A 20031-nucleotide genomic window follows, 5' to 3' on the forward strand; every position below is an offset into this window, starting at 1 on the left:
ATTTTGCTTAACTTCTTAATCTTGTGGACTATCTTTAAAATTTAAGTTACACCAAAATAGTCTTGATAGCAACTTCCATGATAACAATGCACGGAAATAAAATGTGAGATAAGAGACAAAACAGAGTCCTAGAAGATGAGAAACAGAAATTAATCAGTGATCTGTGGCCTTGTGGATGATACAGAGTGAAAGCAGATTGCTTGCATTGTTTTGAAGGTTTCAAAGAAGGAGAAAATAGCTTATTTCAGGCTGGGGTTTAACTGGTATTTGGAAGACTTCCAGTAGTCACAGAGTGCTTGAGCCTTGTGCTTTAAAATAAAATACAAATGGCTTGACAAACCATTGGGAATTTGTGCAGCCAAGGGAAAGAGGTGGGGAGGGGCTGGCAGAGGCACATTCCTGACTCTCATCTGGATGGGATGCTAGACTGCACCAGTCCTTGGCTGGTGTCAAGGATTTCTTGTAAAAACAAACCTGGGGGGGCCCACAGAGCTCTCAGAGCCTTTCCTGGGTGATCCAAGAATCCTGGCTCACTGTCCACTGCTCTGCACACCCTCTGCTTCTGCAAAAGCATTCAGAAATTCTGTTTGTATTTTGAGCATGGTATGTTGCTAATGCATAAGGCAGATAGTCTTTAATGGGTAAGAATTCCAAAGCTGTTTTCTAGGATTTATAAATACACTTATTCCATAGAGAGACTAAAAGCCTGAAAAGTCCTTAAAAAGAAGATCACTCAGAGCAATTTAAAACAATTTTTAAAAGAAAGACACGAAGGTAGGATGATGCAGATATTGATCTTGGCTGATTTATCAGTGCCAAGAGACAGATGGCACTCACTGACTCATGGTAATAATCACAGAGATCAGCTTTTAATACACTGATTGTCAACATGCAGAGAAAAACATGATCAATAATCTATTGCTATTTTCTATTATTTTCAACCAGTGCTGATGGAAAATAAGGATCATTGGGGCTGGGCTATACACCAGTAGTAGAGTGTTCAGTAGAGTGTTCAGCTGAGCACGACCCCACATGATGACAGAAAACATATTTTAAATGTTTTGTTAAACGTTTTTTATTTAAACATTTTGTTTCAAATCTTTCTGCATTCCCCTCCATATTCAGGAGTACTCTGAGACTACAGAGCCCTGCTAAAATCAAGTGCCTGTAAAAGTATCCACAGCACTTTCAGAGCGTGTGCTGTTCGAGGGAAGAATATGTGAATCACACCACGTAGGCTCAGCTTCTCTACAAATTCAATGGGGAAACCAAGGCCAAAATATCAGTAGAAATGCAACTGGATGCCTTCCAAAAGTTCAGGTGAGAAACCAGTGAACTCCAGCATCCCAGCCTGTAACAACCAGGTTCTCAGCTTCAGTGCTTCAGCCAAGAAGTTTGGTGTGTTTAAATCCTTCTCTGGTGTTTCTGAAAAGTAATCAGCCTACCTTTCCCAGAGAAAAAATTGTGGAGACAGCCACACCATGATAGAGATGATGGATGGCAGAAACTTTATGACACAGATGGTTTTCTGCAGGAGAAACACCCCAGGACCTGGACCTGTTCAGTTTTATTGTACAAACGCAGGCAGTTATAATCACCTGGATCCACTGTGTGTCTTAGAAGATGTATCTGGGGTGTGCAGCCTATCACCATCTGTCAGAGCTGGGGCAGTTCTCTCTGTCCATGGGGCAGTTTTTCCTTTCTCTCTCCCACAGCCAACCCTCCCTCCAGGAGATCTCTGCTGTCCATGGCCACTGAGTGTCCCTGCAGGGCTGATCCAATCCCAGCATCCCATGGGGAGATGCTCCGCCCAGGGGAGGAGCCAAGCATTCCTGCCTGGATCCAATCTGGGCCTGGCCCAGCACAGCAGCCTTTGCCCCCTGCACTGCCAGAGGAGCAGCTTTCTGCTGCCCTGCATGGCCAGAGGGAGCCCAGGCCCATCTGCAGCAGCCCTGGAGCTGCAGAGGAAAACTCCCCCCTTGTGCAGGATCCCTGCTGCAGCAGAGCCACAGCTGGCACTGCAGGAGGGCTGAGCCCCCCTGGGATGGGGCTGGGACACCCCCTGACACACAGGGGGCAGGGACTGCTCTCACTCTGGCAAGGTTGTTCTGTATTACTGTATTCTTTATTTTGTTTTTATTTTCTTCCCTCATAAAGAACTATTATTCCTACTCCCATATCTCTTCCTGAGAACGCCTAAGTTTCAAAAATTATAATAATTCAGAGGGAGGGGCTTTACATTTTCCATTTCAAGGGAGGCTCCTGCCTTCCTTAGCAGACACCTGTCTGTTCAAACCAAGGGACTGTTGTTGAAAGTGAAGGGAGATGACCCATCTTTGTTGATCAGCATCGACTCCAGATTTATTGATCCAAAAGGCACGTTTTTATAACCGTGTTAATTAAGATCATACATATTGCAAAACTTGAGCTCACAATAGGCTACCGAGCAAACACTAACCCCTCCCTTTGTTTTCAATACCTGTGGTTTGTTTATTGAAACCAAGATTTTTGTTCTCACCCTGATATGAAGGGTTCCCAAGGACAGAATGTTTACCTGTTATGAGAAGACTGTCTGAGAATCCTGCTGTTTATAAAATGTGCCTGAGAACCTAATTATTTACAGAAACGGGCTTGAGAACTGCTGCTTTACAGCTGCCTTTTACTTTTCCATCAGCTGTATATTTTCATGGCCTCTTTCTTTAAGCCATGTCTGAGCAAAATTCTCCAACAGACTGTGACAGGAGGATGAGGTGGTTAAATCAGCAGCTAGAACGCCTCTGTGGACTTTCAGCAGGACTGCTTTCAGTTCTTCTGGGCAGGCATTAGGATGGTGACATGGAATATTTCCCATTCATCCAGCTGTGCCACAGCAAGATCAAGCTGGCACTGGCAGCAAAAGAAATTATGGATGAACATCTTCAGGGCAGACATTTGATTTGGAAGATTCCTTTTACTCCTGCAGTGGAGGGCAGATGACAGAACTCCTGCCCCAAAGGCTTGTTCCTAACTATTCCAGGGGAGAGGCTCTGCCCCACTGCACTGTAATAATCTCTCCTCCTTCCTAGCAGGCTGCTGTGGTTTTCCATTTCCTCTAGCTGGCTTGGCCACAGGGCTTTTGCATTTTTTCTTTTCCTTTTATGTAACATGAATATCAGGTAGTAAAGATCAAGTGCTTTAATGTCTGGCTGATGCATCACCTGGGTTTAATAACTCACAGAGCCAGTGTGGGGCATTAGAGGGAGATGGGCAGAGAGGGGGGTGGGATGGGCATGAGAAATGATTTCCAGATTCTTTCTCTTCCTATTGTGTCCAGAGTTCAAAAGCAACAAATGCCAGAGTCTGCAAAATGCAGACAAAAGTTTCTCCACTTTTCTCTACTTTTGACTTTTCCCTCACACTGGACCAATAGAGCAGTAGCAGTTTACAATCAGTGTACTAGCAGTAGAAATATAATCAAGAAGAATTGTAAAAATTCCCATGATGGCAGGAATTGGTTCATATAGTACAGGAGGTAGGAATAAAGGAATTTGGAGTAGTTTCTGACCATGAAAGCCAACGAAGTCTAACGCTGCTTGAAATCCCTCAGGCACACCAAACAAAGCACCCAAAGAGGAACAGCTGGATTAAATTTGACTTAAAAGTCACCATAATTGGCACTGGCCAGTAGTCTCCAGTACAGGGATGAGCAGAGTGATTTTCCAATGGCATCAATTATAGCCTGGTTCGAGTTCTGACTCCGCTATTTCAAACTCATGAGCTGATTGAGAAATTTGCTCTGATCTTGCTGAATGCAATGAATTGGGCCATGAAGGAGTAATTTTACATGTGCATCCCCATAAAATAGACTGAGATAACCACACAGTTTTATTGAACACACAGCAGCCTCTTCATTTGCTGAGAACCACAGCCTGATTTCAAAAGCTTTCCTCTGCTGAAATCTTCCATATCCTGTCCTTAATCTCTTAAACCATCTCAACCCTGGAGCACAAATATTAGAGAAAAGCAGGGAGATACATTTTCATTCCGTGTGCTTCCTCTGCATGAATGTGAATGACATTCACAATCTCTTCACTGGCCCATGTGGTTTTGCCAGCATCTGTTTCTTGGAAGTGAAGTGAGTTGCATGACCTCTTCCATAATTAAATTCAATTCACTGCTGTTAAAAAGAATCCATATCATATTCTGACTTCAGTAAATGCATAAAGCTGCAGCTAACAGTCACCTCTACCTCTCTTTCCTCTGTTTCTCCTATTGCAAAGCTGTTTCCAAATTTCAGTGCAAGCATGGCCAGGAACATTTCATTTCAAAATACATTTATATTACTCTTCAGATAATTCCCACTATCCCTGTGCCATGCTTTACCTTAAACAATTATTTTTCACTCCTGCATCTTTCTGCAAAGTTACTACAAAAAAACCAGCCAAATTCTTTCTCAATCACTGCTTTTAGCCAAGTTTTTATATTTTCTGCTTTGCAGCCAGGATGACCAATTTAGAACAGACATAGAACAATGCCAGAGAGGAGACCTCTTTACATGCAAGACTAAAACAAGTTTATAAAGGTGAGCTTTGGCTCAAATTAAATTGTATTTCTGTTCAAGTTCATCCTGTCTCTTAAGATACACTCTTAAACTGACTAAATTTTCTAGAAGTCTCAGAGTTATCAAGGATTCCTGCACTGGACTGAAGCAGCCAGCCTTGTTTTTCAGGCTAATCCAGACTACTTCCACATGGAGCATCCTTAGGTAATGTGTGAAGAGCCTGATAAAGTCCTCATGCAGTATGGATGGTACTTTATGTGAAATAAAATCATGTTTGGGGGAAAAAATAGAATTCATTTTTTGGTTAATGTTCTTACCAGGAAACATTTTCTTACTTTTTTCCTCCTGATGCTCATACCCTTGCCCACACTAGGTAGGCACCATATCCAGCCAAGCCTTCTTTACTGGCAGATTCAAAAAGTGTTTCTTTCTCTTGTTTTTTAAGGACCTGAATTAAATTTTTACCAATGTCTTTTCTGGCCCCTAACTAAGAAAATCAGGTAACCTATTTCAGACCAAAGATGAAGATTGTGATGAAGAATTCCATTTATTTCCACGTGTGTAATATGAGCATCTCGTGGAGCAGATTCCCCTGGCTCATTTAGGTTTTGGGACCTGCACAATCCAGGCATGATAAAGAAGGGGGGTGGTGACCCATTAAGGTTCCCCTGGTTAAAATATCCCAATTTACATCTTAACCATGGCAATGCAAATCTTGCTGCTGCAGCTGCTGCCTTCTGACCTCTCTTCTCCTTGGCTTTCAGACACAGAACACAATTTTAGATGTGCTCTGGGCATTGTCCTTGGCTGCTGACCAAGGCTGTCCAGCACTTTGCTGCTCCCAGAGACTTTCAGCTGCTCACTCAAGTGTTTTGCACTGAACAGAGAAATGCAGGATATTGGAGGCAAGATTAAGTCCCCCCCATTTCCCAGCACTGAATCAAACAAAACCTTCGTCCACCCACACGTTGCTGTCTCAGCTTAACAACAAAAACAACCTGCCAATCTCTCCCCACACAGAAACCTTTAGAGTTTTCATCAAAAGTAGAGGAAACATACCGCAAAATTTCTCAAGCCCACCAGGCATAAATTGCCGTAATTCCTTTCAAATTATCTGCTGTTATTTTCTTTGAAATCACTGGATGAATCAGATGAGAAGTGAGGGAGTGGGGTATTTCCTGTACCAAAAACATGCCACAAATAAAGACAAGAAAGTTTTGCTTCTTTCTAGAGCAGCACTTGTTGGACAGAACTGTCAGTGGTTTTGAGCAAAAACTTTTTTTTTTATCTCCCAGAGAGACAGGGAGGTTAAAAAAAAAACCAAAAGGTAAAAATTGGAGCCTTTAAATGCCATTGCAGATATAGGGGAGATTAATCTGGGGAAGGCGGAAAGGGAAGGGAAGGGAAGGGAAGGGAAGGGAAGGGAAGGGAAGGGAAGGGAAGGGAAGGGAAGGGAAGGGAAGGGAAGGGAAGGGAAGGGAAGGGAAGGGAAGGGAAGGGAAGGGAAGGGAAGGGAAGGGAAGGGAAGGGAAGGGAAGGGAAGGGAAGGGAAGGAAGGGAAGGGAAGGGAAGGGAAGGGAAGGGAAGGGAAGGGAAGGGAAGGGAAGGGAAGGGAAGGGAAGGGAAGGGAAGGGAAGGGAAGGGAAGGGAAGGGAAGGGAAGGGAAGGGAAGGGAAGGGAAGGGAAGGGAAGGGAAGGGAAGGGAAGGGAAGGGAAGGGAAGGGAAGGGAAGGGAAGGGAAGGGAAGGGAAGGGAAGGAAAGGAAAGGAAAGGAAAGGAAAGGAAAGGAAAGGAAAGGAAAGGAAAGGAAAGGAAAGGAAAGGAAAGGAAAGGAAAGGAAAGGAAAGGAAAGGAAAGGAAAGGAAAGGAAAGGAAAGGAAAATTGAAGATGAATAGGGTGAATAGGACAAGAAGAGACTTGAAAACAACAAAGTGAGATTCAGTCTTGATGAAGCTGAGAAAAAGGAAAGGAAGCAAAATATTTGCGCTTACAAGGAATGAAGGGAACTAATGATGAATACTCGGAGTCTGATTCAAAGAATATGGCAGAGCAAGAAACTGAATTTTGGTATTCCCAGACCTGCAGCCACGGGGCTGTGCTGACTTTCTAGAAGCAAGCTGGAAAAATAATGAATATTAACAAAAGCTTCTTGAGATGAGTAGTTTATCCAAGCTGTAGGATAGGAAGGGCTCTGGGGTATCATATGATTTAATGATGTGTTAAAAGAACAGAATCAGGAACTTCTTTGAATTATATATATGTATATAAAGTAATCATATATCACATATATATTTTTATACATATATACCCCTAGGAAGAGAAAATCCAGGACAAATTATCAAAGTAGAGGAGAAACTTTCCCAACAAGACCTATTGTATAATAACTCCCCCGAGGAAGCGATGAGCACAAAGTTTCTTGAAAATACTAAACATGATTTTTTTTTCCAAACCAGCAAATGTGCACTGAACAGAAAACCTGTGCTGGCAAGTAATGAGAACATTGAATAGACCTCTCCTGTGGGAAACATAGTAAAGGTAAAAAGACTTTGAAAAGGTGTGAAAGCAGACCTCAGAATCACATCTCTGGTTTGTGAAGATCTTTGGGGATTGAAGGAGCCACAGAGATGTTGACAATCAAAAAAAGATGTTTTGCAGTAGTTTGTTATCAGTCCAAAGGGAGGAAACAGCTGGAGAGTTCCTAGAGCAGCTCATGCAATCTCCCAAACCAGATCACTCCTATCACCCTGTGACCCTGGAACGTGATGGAGCCAAGAGTGGAATTGTGGAATGCCATGGAACATCTGCTCTGCTCCAAAGACCATGCCCTGTCATTAACAGGGATATTCTAATTTCCTTATTATTGTGATTCCTTATTAATGTCATGAGGAAAATTCAGAAAAATGAGGAAGAAGATAATCAAAACTGATGAGGCAGAGGAACAACATTTTTTCTTATTTTCCAACTTCTTTCCAGTGCATGCCTGCTGACCCACCTATCTCCAGACCCACCTATCTCCAGACCAGAGAGCCAAGGGCAGGGTCTTTGCCCAAGAAAACAAACTTGTGTACCCTCTGCACGTGGGTTTTGCCTATGAATCACCTCCTGGTGTCATTCCAGATATTTTCTGTGCCTGCATTAAAACCATTCCAAGAGTGGGATGGATATGAGATGAAAGATGCCTTGATAGAAGAAGTTCTAATTTCATGTGGAATTGCTTCAGGATTTATGGATCTGAGAAAAACCTTGCAGATGTGTTTCTGAGCATTAACTTATCACTGAATAGGCACTGTTTCAACATAATTTATATTTCAGTCTTGGGATTTCCCTGACAGCCTCCTCCAAACCATTCCTGCCTGCTAATGTCCTGTCAGATTTAATGATTCTGGCTTCTCTGACAGTTTTATCCTAATGTGAAATAAATGCCTTCCTGATGCTTCGCTCTGTGTTGCTGATGATGTGATAGATCAACATTTTTATTTATGTTTGTCTTTTGGCCTTTAGAGGATAATCAAAGCTGGCCACTGAAGGCCATGAAATGGATCCTGTTGGCTTCACTGGAAGCCAGACCAGTCCCCTGCCCAGGTGGGAATGCAATGGTCACTGATGCAGATATGGAGGGGATCAGCCCCAAAGCAGGGGAATAAATCTCAAAGGAAACCACTCCTTCTGGATAACTAAAGACAGATGAGTGATTTGAGAGACAAAATATTTTTGCCAGAGGAAGTAGAAAGAAGGGAAAGTCCTGAGGCTCTTGGGATATCACAGGACCAGTTGCATTAGGAAGAAGGAAAGTTTTCCTCACTAAAGCTTCTTTCACTTTATACAACCCAATGTCCAGGTTTCACACAGCCCCCACAGCCAGCCCTGGTGTATCACCCACGGGGATTTACTCCGGACACAGCATTTCTTTACTCAGCCCTTGCAAGAAATAACATCTTTGACTCGAGGCTTAAATTTTGCTTCAGAGACACTGGGTCCAATCCAATGCCAGCAGGACAAATGGTCCTCCCTGGGAAGTTGTCATCTTTCCAAAGAATAATCTTTTTCTTCAGGTTTTGCCTTTTCTGGGCTGCAAATCCCCATGCTGTGGTCCCTCAGGACTGATTATCATGGGAAGAGGATCACAGTTATGGGATTTGTCTCCTAGATTGAAACAGAGGCTTCTCCAGAGGCTCTCACAAACACATCCCTCTCCTTTGGATAAGTGCATGGATCCTAACCTGCTGACTTTTGTGTCAAACTTTGGGTTTTAAAATGAGGTGACAATGTCTATTGCCTGAATTACGGAGCCTACAGAGGGATGCACATAGTTCTGGAAACTTGATAACTGCAAACTAATACACACCAAGGGACGTATTCCCCATGATAAGACTTGATTCTCACTTATTTCGTTGATTTTTCCGTGCCTGCTTAATGTGACCAAAATATCTTCAGAACAAGTCAATGCAAGAAAACAGGGCGGCCCCGAATAACAAAATATGAGGTGGAGAAGAAAATCCTATCTCTAACACAGAAAATATTTCAGAAAACATCATTTTTCACTCTACTGTTTCCTTCTCTGATTTTTTAATCTACATTTTTTTCCACAGAATAAGCCAGACCAAAAAAAAACTCCAACTAACAAAAAACACCATCCCAAAACCCCAAACCTTCTCAAAAGGTCAGAACGATGAATAATATTTCATACTGCAGGTTGCAGAGTCATTGCATTCCTTTTCAACAGCTCCAAAACCACATGAGAAAGTTTGAAAATACTTTTGAAGATAGCAGGCAATGAGTCCACTTACAGAGGGCCTCACTCTCCTACTTAGGCAATATTCAGCCTATAAAACCTAATAACTGGTAACAGCTTCCATTATTAACAGCAAATCCTCTATAGGTAAATTATCCCTTAATCTGCCATTACCACTGTCAACATTTAATTAATGTGTTTAAAGGCTTGGTGCTGCCTCAGTGAGGCAAAGGAATTTTTTACCATTTATTTAGAGCTAAATCATAACCCAATTGCCATTTTTAGACACCTGAACACTCTCTGACTTTCCAGGTGTGCAACAGCATTCTTTCCAGCAGCAGCAGTTGGTTTCTAGACAGATTTTGAAGCCTAATTTCAGGGCTAATTTCAGTGTTTTCCTGAAATATAAGTATTGTTTAAATATCAAGTACTTCAGTGGTGCTCAGTCATCATTATTTGTCTTCATTCTGTAAATGAATACTCATGAATTAATTAATCCTAGGGCATGATGGAGGGATAAACCACTTGTGTTTCACACGCAGTTTATGCATGTGAGAAATTTCAGGTTTAGGAGCAGTGCTTTCTTTTCCATAACTTTCTTTTCCAATTTAACCCAACTCCTGGAAGGGGCAATTTTTCCAGGAACCAGTTTGGTATGAAACTTCTTCTAATATAAAGACACCACTGCATGTGGAATTTCTGGTTTCTGATAAAAATAGTCAGGTTTTTTTGGTGGTATCTGCAGCACTTTCAGCAATCATTATAACAGTGAAGTGATTTAGGCCCATTAGGTCCCAGCTTCTTACAAATCCTTTCTCAAATCAAGTTCTGAATTTGAATAATTTGTTTCAACAAAAACAACAACATAAAGTTATTATATTACTGAAATTCTCCAGCATGCAGAAAGAGTGGAAACATCAACAAGATTCCATTAAAAAAAATAATATACATACATTTGCAAAGTCCTCTCTTTTGGCCAATGCCCACACCCAGAACAACCTGGAGTTCATCCTGCATCCATTTGTTTAAACAACTAAAGAACAATGAAACATTTCTGGACATTCCTGAAATTGCCTTCTATCCATCAGCTCTGGCAGCTGCTTGGCAACTCTTCCCTTGACCTCCAAAATAAACCCACCCTCTGAAGAAAACACTGCAAACCTCTAGAGCCAGCCTGTTTGCCTGCAAAGTGATTAATTTGGGTTTGAAACCAAAGCCAGTGTGCTGACAACATGGAGAAAACAGAGGGAGAAAAGTGTTGAACAGCTCAGAAAATCGTTCCTGATTTGCTGGATGTTCTTCATGTTTTTTCAAGGGATGGGAAATGAGCACTCTGGGCAGATTTGAAAGGTTTAGGGGGAGATCTTCCTCATTATCCACCTCCTCACACCCATGGTTGTGGAGATGCCCTTTTTAAACCTGCATTGAAGTCCTTCAAGTTGCTCAAGTCTCTGTCAGCTGAAATTCAAGGGCATCACTTTCTGAGACACCCCTGAAAATTCCTTCCATTATTCCACTGATAAAACAGGAATATTTCATAGAACAGCACAGACTGATAAGAGGTGAGGGCTGAGATGAAGAGGTGCCTTATGAAACCCAGTCAAGAAACACTTGGGTTATCTCAACCAGATGTTATGAAACTCACCACAGGAATTACTGGCTTAGATATGCTGGCCTGGGTTAGGAAGTGTTCAAGCCACATAATTAAAATGATTTCATTTAGCTTTAAAATCCACCTATCCTTGCAGCTATTGAACTTGCTAACTTCTCTGGAATTCATGGGACAATATCAGTTTCTACTATTTTTTTTTCAGAAAATTATTTGCAAAGAAAGGCTTAAAAAGCATCAAGAGAACAAAAGGTTCCCCATTCCTTTAATAATTTTCAATTCAATATTGAAATTGAGAGTCATCTGCCTCAGGATTTATAAATTATATGAAAAGTTAGAGTTCTTACCTTCCATGTACACTTTTATTTCATACTCATCCAGTTGTTTCTGGACATGCCCAGCTATATCCAAGCAAAACTTAATTAATCTTGACTTAAGTCAAAACAAACAATTTAAAGCATTTTAAAATCCTCTCTGGGGCTCAGAAAAGAAAGCAAACAAGCTTCATAACAGAAGACATGATTTCATTTCACAGGCTCTTACTAAGTTTTCTTCAATTTGCTTGAACATCTGCAGCGATTTTCCAAAAAGAAATCAAGTGTTGCTTGTAGCTACAGAGCTTGAGTTCATGTCCCATCTGATTTTTCCTGAAATTCCTCAAGATGCTCCTGGACTTTTTTATGTTTTATCTTATTTCCCCCACTCCTTCCTTCATGTATAGCAAAGAGCCATGGGGATTCATTTCAGAGGGAATGGGGGCATCACTTTCTTTTTCCCTTGAACAAAGAGAGTGTTCCCAGTATCCCAGATGTGCATGGGGATGGCAGACCCAGGCCTCCCCCTAAAACATTGAGTTCCTCTTGCCTGAGTGTCCTTTTTGGATGGAGACAAATAGAATTTTTGGTTTAGGTTGATATCAGGAAAAAGTTCTTCCCCCAGAGCGTGTTGGGGCACTGAATGGATCCCCAGGGAAGGGGCACGGCTCCAAGTCTGCCTGGTTTCAGGAAGCATTTAGAAAACACTCTCAACCCCAGGGTAGAATTTTTTGGGTGTCCTGTGCAAGGCCAGGAGCTGGATTCCATGATCCTGGTGGGTCCCTTCCAACACAGAATATTTTATATTTCTATAAATAATGTATTTTTGCAACCAGCTCCAAATGCACCTGTATTTACTTAACTTCAAAACAAAGTCTGTGCTGGACATTGCTGGATAAAGTGTCATCCTCTATAACCTGGTTAAATTCTTTACTCTTCTCAGAAAAAAACCCTCTGAAATTGTTGAAGACAAGTGCTAAATTCATTTCAGGGCATGCAGAAGGTGATCTAAGTGGGTGGTTTACAGTTCAGTGAACTATCACACATCCACTGCTTAGCCTGGAAATATTTCCAAGATACGCAGACCAGCGAGGCAGGATGGAGCAAGGAGGCATCAAAGAGCCCAGAGGAGCTGGTCAGGGCCCAGAAAAGAGAGTGACCTGAGAGAGGAGCTCACATTGAAGTCAACAAGCTCCCATCAGAGACCAGCTATGAACAGCAGCTTCCAATCCCTGCTAGGAATGATGCCAATGTTTGGTGATGCCATTGGGAATCCAAAGACAGCCCTCAACTTCATCTTTCCCATGTAGATAACAACAGGACCTGTCTGTGAGTTGTCTTGAAGCTCAATGTCACAACGTTCATCCTGTTCAATTAGTCAGTAGAGGGCCATGACTCAAAAGAGACCAGAATTCAACAGGAAATCAGGGATATTAGGGATATTAAGGAAAAAGTTTTATCTGTTGGTCTGTTCCTGAAAGGAAAAGGTTACGGAAACTGTATTCTAAGCAAAGTGTGAGAAGAGGGAAAACTTATATTTTGCCTTTTTGTTTGTTTCCAAATATTAAAGGAAGAGAATTCTTCATTACCTTACACAGGGCTGCACAATTCTGAGCAGCAAAATCAAATTACATAAAATTTCAGTGGTCAGGAAGGAAAATGTTTCAAAATCTGGGAAAACTTTCCTTTAAAAATTCCTAAACAGTCTTAACATTTACCATGCACAATGTCAAGATCATCAGAATAAGAACCACAAACAACTCTCCCATGTAAAATCTATGAGGCAGAAGGAACATTTATATATGACTTGTACTCCCACCAGATATGGGAAGGACAAGCAGAATTCTTTTAAGGTAGATGAAATTTCCTTTTGGATAGAAGTCCACCTTCTATTAGTCACCACAATGGAAATCTGGTGGAATTTAGCCATAGACAGTTGAGTTCTGCATTTCTTTACTCTTTATGGTTTTCTTTTTTATGTTCATCCCCCTGTTTGTTTTACATCAAGACAACAATTTGCTGTCCTTTATTTCTTCATTATTCTTTTACTCAGGCATGGCTTTCTATTTGTTTATCTTTATCATATTTCATCCATCTTCTGAAATGCTAAATACGCAAAACTGATTTTTAAGTTTAAAAAATCTTTAGAAATGAAAGAATTATTAAAAAAATTAAATCAGGAAATATTTTCCTGGTGGTGTACATATGCATGACTTCTTAGCTCTGATATTTATTCATTTTTATAAAATCTTTGATTTGAAAACACCATTCATTATTATAGTTCTGACAGGTGATACTTGCTTGTTTTGTCTTTGGGATATTTTTTTTGAAAACGAATTTATAGATTATTTTAAAATGTAAATTTAAAAGATGTCTATTAAAACAGAAGATGAAAATGTAATATGAAATGTCCTGGTTCTGTGCACTGCTCTATTCTGGATGAAATATCAGACCTACCATTGAGTTTGTGTTTTTTTCCTCTGTGATAAGCGTGTCCACGCCATAAAACCACAAACTCCTAACAGATCAATAAAACATCCAGCTGAAGAAAGGCTTTCTGTTTGGTGGGGCAGCAAACACACAACCATTTCCACCACGAGCTGTAAATTTCCAGTGTCACAGGGATGGGCGCTTGCTTAGGAACAGTCCCCCCATTTATGCAGCCTCTCAAAGCCGTGTCCTGTTCCCAGCCTGTGTTTGCTGTGAGCAGTGAATGCCATCCCTGCGGGGTCAGTGTCTGATGGGCCAGACCCAAACACCCCTTGGCAGAACAATTCCTCCACGCTGAGACCTGTGCTGCCCTGGCTGCAGAGCTGGGCACCTCCACAACAAGAGCTGGCTTGGCTGAAGGTACCCGCTGAAAATAGGTGATAAATTCATGCCATGATACCAGATGTGTCTCATTTACACAGCAGGGAAAAACTTGGGAAAATTCCCATTTACTCATTGAAAACAAGGTTTTATAAATATAAGGAAGCTTTAAGTCATCAGTGTTTTGAGGCAAGCACTGAAGATCTACAGAACTGCAGCGTTAGAAAGGTGAGGTTTGGAATTTCTAGAACCTGAGGTTTGACCTACATGTAGAGAAAAGCAAAAGAATGGGAAAGAAGTTCATCATCCAAGCTGCCCAGGAACCATTTAAATATCAAATAAAGCCCTCTCCCTCTGTCCTCAAAGCTGTCAGGAGCTGCTATAAACCTTCCACCCAGCAGAGCCCCCGAAGCAGGTTTTTAGCATTTGTCATCCTCCCTCTCCTGCAAAACAAACCCTCCATCCATGTGTTCCACTGCAGAGCAACAAAACAGATAACGGATATGCCAAAAAAGGTCATTTTGTGTATTTCTTCTCCTTCCCGTTTCATGCAGCTTCTGTGGAAGATCCTGACAGGTGGTTTGAATAAAACATCCCACGTGCTTTCTTTTTTTCATCAAAGGCTGGCAAAGGATAATTTGTTTTGCTGCATCCCTCCTGCAATGCCTTTATTGGGAAAAGCTGCAGCAGAGGCATTTTTGGGTTCAACAGTGATCCTAAGCATTTCTGGGTGGCTGAAATGAGCAGCAGGTGTGGGCAGACAGATAGATCAGACTGCTTTGCTGCACTGCAGGCCAACAACACCTTCTCTCCAAGCCAACCAGGGCTACCAGGGATTCATTACAGCTGAGCCTTGGCCAGTGGGTGTCACTAAAATTAAGCTGCAAGGGAAATTAGGAATAAGAAAAAAAAAAAAAAAAAAGGCATGGGGGCAAGATAACCTGAATTTTAAAAGCATTCCAGACCTTACTTTTGGCCCCAAGCCTTGTTTTGAATCCTTCCTTTGGTCAAACAATGGCAATGAGATCAGAGCCAGGCATCCAGTGCCCGCTAATTACCGCGCGCGCTGACGCTCGCGGAGAATTGCTGGTAGGATGCCCGGATGGGATGGGAAATGGCTTTACTGAGGCATCCCTGGTGGTGGTGGCATGTTTCTTTATGGGTTTCCTACTGGCCTGTCCCTCCTGCAGTCAGCCAGGTGACTCACTGAGGTTCTGCCCCATGTTTACTGCAGCAAACCTCCCCGTAGGGAGTTGCTCACTGTGCGCAGCCTGATTTTCCCAAGAACACCTCAAAGGGCTAATTTTAAATGAACAAAAGCTTTGGAAGGCAGGGAGAAGGGAAGGGGGAGGAGGGTTTCTTGAGGGAGGAAAGAGATGGCAGAAATAGCCTCCTTCCTTTTTCCTCTCTCTTGTCCAAGATAAGGAAACATCACACGCTAAGGGCAATTTAAAAACAACTTAAAAGGCAGATAAATTTAGTCACAAGTATTTCACTGGGTGGACGGTCAAGATACAGAACAACTCTTCAGCCAGAAAGTTTTTAGGGAAAATTACCAGTGGTTAAGGCAAAGGGGCAAAAATCAAGGAAATGTGATCAGCATTAAAACTACTGTAGGATGGGGTAATAAACCCCCAGTTCATCCACTCACAGCAAAGGGAAACTGAGCTGGGATGTTTCAGTATGCTTTGATTAGAGGTGTCCTTCTGTTAAAAGGGTGGAATGGCCCATGATGAGCATAAATAGCCAATTTTCACATTAAAGAGTTCATGTTGCTGTTCTATCAGGATTCAGACTCTTTCAGAACTCTAAAAGGGTGAAAAAACTTACAATTCCAGGAGACAAAAAAGGAAGGTGCTGAATGGACATCACAGGCACTACTGTGGTCTGATGATCCTTCCATGAAAAGCTGAAGGGACTTGCAGCTCTGAGGCAGAGAAATGCCACCAGAAAACGACACTGGCAACTGCTCAGCAGTTGAGGTTTTGCATGGAACCAAACATGCTGGATTCACACTCCACAGATGAAATACAAGGATTACAATAAAGTCTCTTCCTTTTGTGTCTCCTTTCAACTGTCTTTGCTACTTTATTGACTGTCTTCTCAGTGGTCTTTGGTTTATATGGAATTTGAGCCGACTTCTGAAGTTGGACAGGCCAGCAAAGATATTCTATTCATCATTGTGGTGAGCATGTCTCAACCGCAGGTCAGCACTAGCTCGAGGACATCTGCACAATGCTCCATTGCACAAGGCAAACATGTCTTTAATCTCTTTGTACCATCTGGAAAATAATATTTCTTTTATTTTTCCCTTTTGATTTTCTTTTCTGTTGAGATTGCAAGTATTAAAAGGCAAGCCCTTTATCTGATTACAAAAGGATACACCAACACAAGCAGGACAAACAGTTCAGGACCTGTTCCTTGGCCCTGAAGGCAAGTGGTGTGATTCATCTTATGGACATATGGCTAAATTTTTGTCCATGTGAAAAAAAAAAGAGTGGCCTCACCCACACCTCTTCCTGGGAACAGACTCTGACCCATGGTAATATTTGAACCATCTCTGAGCATTTTCTGGGAAAGAGAAAAATGGCATGGAGTGAAAATGTTTCAGGGAGGAGATCACTATGGAAGATAGCAGGCCCAGCCCTGGTCATCTTTAACAGCATAAACCCAGCTTAAGTGTACAATGCCCAAGATAAAAAGACACAAGATTGTCTTGTCAAATCAATTAGGTTGATTTGGACCTGTAGGCATTACTAGAAAAGAAAGAAAGAAAAAATAGGATTTTTCCAATTTTGTTTTTGGTTTGGCTTCTGTTAACTCAAATCCCTGATCATGAGCACCTCCCAGCAGGAAAATACCAACTCGAAGGCAGCCCCTACACAATCCAGCACATGCTCTGGTGCACTCCCAGCCATTCTTTACTTGGTTTTCCAGCCCTGGAAATATGTGTTTCCAGCAGAATATTTTACAGCAGTTCATGAGGTGGAATTGCCATTAAAGAGTGTGACTCTCTTGACAGAGCAGTGCTGGTGTGCGTTGCTCGGCTTGGCTGTGGTGCACTTCCAAACACACAGCAAGGAAAGAATCACCTCTCAGATAATCCTTCCCAAGTGCAGCGAAAAGGAACCGCTGGTGCCACAGAGCAGAAAAGATTTCCAAAGCCTGGATTCTAATTTCCTGATCTTTAAAAAGAAATTGTTCATCTGCAGCTAATCATGCTTGCGCCTTTCGCCGTGTCCAAGAGCAACATTTTCCAAGGTGCCTTTAATGAACTCAACAGCCTCCTAAAGACTCAGGAGAGACAGAGAGGCTGTCAGAGACAAATCCCTTTATTTGATTAGGCTTCACAGGATCTTGGTACATTCCTAACAGAAAAAAACACAACAAAGATTGATCCTCCTCCCACCCAAATCAGTTAGGCTTTCTCTCCAAGGCGGGACCAAATCCAGCACATATTAATTAGAAATGGGTTTTGATGAAATGTTGTTCTGTTGTGTGAGGAGTGGAACCAGGAAAGCAGATGGGGTTGCAGCAGAGATATTGCTGAAGGTGACTTCCAAAGGGAAAAGGACAAGCAGAGGCCAAGGTGGAAGGTTTGACCACGAAAGACAACAGGGAACAAGAAGGGGCAACCACACAACAAACCTCACCTCTTGTGGGACTTGGCCCCTTCTGTGGGACACAGTGGTGTAACCCCACCTACATTCCCAACTCTGGGCCAATAGATAAAGGCATTTCTTCCTAATGAACTGCTTCATGTGCCTTGGCAGAGAAGCACATAGCTGGGAGCAGTTGGGAAAGCGTTTTGTCAGAGGCAGTCTGGCTGAAGGTTTGCTTGTAGCACTCTTTGCTGCAGTTCTGTTGGGATACATTTCTCATTTTCAATCTGTTCTGCTTTTGCTGCTTCGTTTTTCTTTAAGTATTATTTCTACTCTATCTAAAAGAGCATTTTTCCCCAAACCCAGATGGAATGCTCAGAATTGTTAATTTAGTCATTTTGTGAATTTAGTGGCAGATTCTTGCAATTACCTGCACATAACACGGTCTCATAAACACCTTTGACAGAAATCACAAGGCACATTCTGCACTTCTAGGCAGAGTCTGTGGTTTGTCTGTCAATTTATCTCCCACTTTTATGCTCTCTCTTTTTCTGGAAGCCAAATATTGCATAAAATTTGAGCACATAATTTGAACCAGCTCAACATAAACTGAAATGTTGTCAAAGGTTTATTCACAAGTTATACATTCAGCTCTAGAGAAAAACAGACTTTTCTTTCTGCTCTGTTCTTTTGATGATAATCTACCTTTGAACAAATGAAAACCCACTTCAGTTTTCATCTGTAGCTTTCCTGACATGTGAAAAAGTGACTAATTCCGTGAAATAACATTTTCTTACATGTTTTCCTTCTTTGGTACAACTGAGATTTGGCCAGGACAGAACACCAACCTGCCAGGATTATGCGGAAGGCGTAGGATTCGTGGTATTTCAGACCCAGTCAACACAATTAAGCCAGCTTTGTTCTATTTTAAATTCACAGAACGCGGCAATCACCTCAGAAGTAACTTCCAGAAAGTTTTGATTTGTTTTGTTTTGTCCTTAAATGCAAGTTCTGGGCTGATTTCCAGGACATTTAAGTTTCAAACCTGAATAATCAACTTCTGAGGGATCACCTGAGCTGAACCTGCAGGTCCTTGACAAGTAGTACCTGTTGGAAACAGAGAGATCTTCTCTGCACACAGAGTTCTGTTCAGCTTCAGGCCTCCCTGTAATATCTTCTGTAACTACCAAACCATATCTTTCCAGAAGTATCTAGTAAAATCTCTGACCAAACCTGTCAGGTAAATGAAAAATTAAATAATCTATAAAACCCTCCACTGTTCCAACAGTGCTGGTCTATATGCCGAAAAAAAACTCCAAAACTCTCAGATGCCTACATTAAAAAATATGATCCATATTCTAATTTTGTTTTTCTATTTGATTGCAAACTGATTTAAATACCAGGTTAAATCTAGCTCAGTCTTTTCAGAGCTATGATAACCCCAAAGCAAATTGCATTCTCAGCTTGCTGACAGGAGTATTAAGGGTCAGAACTCTAAATTCCACCACTTAGGTTGAGTGCCAAGTATTTTGGAAAGAGAAAAAAAGAATCAAGTAATCTTCATATGCATCTTAACAGATGCAAATAATTTTAATAAAACTAAAGTGTTGCCTGGGACTCTGCACTCTGGAGCCTCATTCAAGTTTTATTCTGACACGTAAAATAAAACCTAATGAGAAGTTACCATTGATTTATGGGAAGAGAAAGCGAAATATATTTTTTTCCTTTCCAAACTGTTGTGGAGCCAGTAAGGGATAAGAATGATTTGTGCTGGATAGCCTGGTATAGTTTAGATTGTGGTTACTGAGTTTTGGTTATGACATAAAATCAGCAGAGAGACATGGAAAAGAATGAATTTTAAGGCTTCTTCTGGGCTTGCTATACCCTTAGTTGCCAGAACATTTTTTTTGTATTTGGCATGAATTTCAACATTATTTACCAACTCCCTACTAAGTTGTTAGAAAAGAAAAATCTGGGAGATTGGGATTCAAAACATGGAAGACAAACACTCAGACCCCGCTATCTGTGAACAAGCTCTCGCTGTTTTTACATAATCACAGAAGAGTTTGGGTCAGAAGCAATCTGAAAGATGAACTTCTTTCAATCCTTCTTCCATGGGCAGGGACAACTTCCACTGTCCCAGGGTGCTCCAAGCTCCATCCAACCTGGCCTTGGACCCTTCCAGGGATCCAGCCTCTCTAGGTAATGTATTCCAGGGCCTCATCACCTTCACAAGGAAGAATTTATTTCTAATATCTCATTTAAACCTGCTCTCTGTCAGTTTGAAGCCATTTCCCCTTGTCTTGTCACTGCAGGCTCTTTCCATCTTTCCCGTAGCTCCCTTCAGGCACTGCAAGGCCACACTGAGGTCACATCTTCTCTTTTTCCGGCGGAACAATCCCAATTTTCCCAATCTTTCCTC

At 41.7% G+C, this 20031-nt stretch overlaps 1 long non-coding RNA gene across 4 annotated transcripts in view; it reads left to right on the top strand.

Moving 5' to 3' along the window:
• The window catches only part of LOC134428337 (uncharacterized), a 31794-nt gene extending 21825 nt beyond the window's left edge, over nucleotides 1-9969 (top strand). The window contains exons 3-5 of one of the 4 annotated variants that reach the window (XR_010030389.1): nucleotides 4478-4561; nucleotides 4649-4744; nucleotides 6995-9969. This is a non-coding gene — a long non-coding RNA (uncharacterized LOC134428337). The remainder of the gene's footprint in view (nucleotides 1-4477; nucleotides 4562-4648; nucleotides 4745-6994) is intronic. The other 3 variants (XR_010030386.1, XR_010030390.1, XR_010030373.1) reach the window with 3 other exon arrangements.
• Nucleotides 9970-20031: the final 10062 nt, after the last annotated feature.

The sequence above is a fragment of the Melospiza melodia genome, chromosome 1, assembly GCF_035770615.1.
Source record: "Melospiza melodia melodia isolate bMelMel2 chromosome 1, bMelMel2.pri, whole genome shotgun sequence".
Taxonomy (NCBI): Eukaryota; Metazoa; Chordata; class Aves; order Passeriformes; family Passerellidae; genus Melospiza; species Melospiza melodia.